The sequence below is a fragment of the Primulina huaijiensis genome, chromosome 10, assembly GCF_012295235.1.
Source record: "Primulina huaijiensis isolate GDHJ02 chromosome 10, ASM1229523v2, whole genome shotgun sequence".
In the NCBI taxonomy this organism is placed as follows: domain Eukaryota; kingdom Viridiplantae; phylum Streptophyta; class Magnoliopsida; order Lamiales; family Gesneriaceae; genus Primulina; species Primulina huaijiensis.
In genome coordinates, this window is record NC_133315.1 from 12,359,038 (window position 1) to 12,360,960 (window position 1,923).

Genomic DNA, 1,923 nt, shown 5'->3' on the forward strand with positions numbered 1-1,923 from the left:
ATCCCAAACAACCAAGAACGAAAATCGTGACTCAATTCTGCAGCTCATGTAAAGTTTGCTGTCATTGCTTAATTCTTGAGTGTATGGACTGAACTAACTGACCCAACAACACCCTAACATACTCTAAATCATGCCTATAATCAGCTTTGAGAGCCTGGAACCGAAGCAACTACTGAAACCAACAAAATACAGCAGCCGTGAAGCACCATAAAAAAAAAAACGAAAAGCTGTACAGATTTCTTTCAAGCTCTTTGCTGTCAAATTGCATTGTGTCACTTGATATATGAACATATACTGATTTAAAATAGCTAATATAACTTGATTGTAGAGCAAAGGAATAATATATACATGCCTGGAATTTGTTTTGACAAAAACAGTTCAATACAACGAATACGACGCAACGGAGTCGGAATGGAAATTTCTTTCTTGTTTTCTGCTGATTTTCACAATTACAGCTGCTGTTCTCTTCTGATATATTTCGAAATTATGGATGAAGGGCTGCTAGGTAATGAGGATGAAGGTTACAAGGGGTGATAAAGGAGTCTTGAAGTGCATTTAGTTGAGAGTTACAATTGAGAATTTGAATGGGTTTGCATTGTTTCTCCTTCCTCTTGCTAGCCGATTCTTGTTCTTAATTTTTTTTTTCTGCCTATTCACGTTACTTTCTAGTAGAATAACTTGAGGAAGGAATAAGGTGTATTCTTGTATTTGATTATAATTAGTGCATTAAAATGGGGAGATGATTACACCATAAAATAACAATTAGAGATGGCTTGAATAGGGTGTTATTAACCATTTGAATTATTTTAAATGTTGGACATTAGTACTAATTTGTATTGTATATTTTTATTTAAACCTTGCATTTTAATTGTTTAGGATTTTAAACCTTCATTGTATATATTTAAATGCATAAATAATTTAATTTAGTTTAGAATCTTGCTTAGAATATTGCATGGCATACATGACTTCAAATTTAAATGTTTAAAGGTTATGTTTAATTTCTTGAATATATTATACCTAGATTAATTCATCCCTATATGTTTACATATTTTAATTTAAGCTTTAATTAAATATTAACCTAAAGAACTTATTTACCAACTTAGCTCTAATTAATTTATTAAATCCCAAAGACATTCTTTTTCTTTAAATTAAATCATTCTTTGACTTAAATTAAATTTAGGATTATTTTTCTTATTATTGATCTTATCTCTAATCTCCAAACTCCGTTCCGACCTCGCGTATTTATCCTGAAAAGATAAAACTAAACATCTACTTTTAAAATAAATAATCATGACTTAAAATTATTAAAATAAACCAAACACTTCATATATATAAAATATTCATTTTTTTATTTTAAATAGTAACAATTATGCATGGCTTACGCGTAATCAAATTTTCGGGTTCTACAACTCTACCCCCCTTAAAGAAATTTCGTCCCCGAAATTAAAACTTACCGAATAACTCGGGATAACGACTCCTCATCTCTGGCTCAGATTCCCACGTAGCTTCCTCCTCTGAATGATTGAGCCATTTGACTTTCACTAGCTTGACCATTTTGTTCCGAAGCTTTTTCTCCTGACTGTCTAAAATTTGCACTGGTCTTTCCTCATAAGACAAGTTCGGAGTGAGCTGCAACGGTTCAAAGTTCAGGACATGCGATGGATTCGCCATATACTTCCTCAGCATGGAAACGTGAAACACGTTGTGTACTCCGGCCAGATTCGGCGGAAGAGCAACACGATAAGCTAACGTCCCAACCCTGTCGAGGATCTCAAATGGTCCAATGAATCTCGGACTGAGCTTTCCTTTCTTCCCGAACCGCATGACACCTTTCATCGGTGCTATCTTCACGAAAACATGGTCACCAACAGCAAACTCTAGATCTCTTCTTCTCTGATCCGCATAACTCTTTTGTCTACTCTG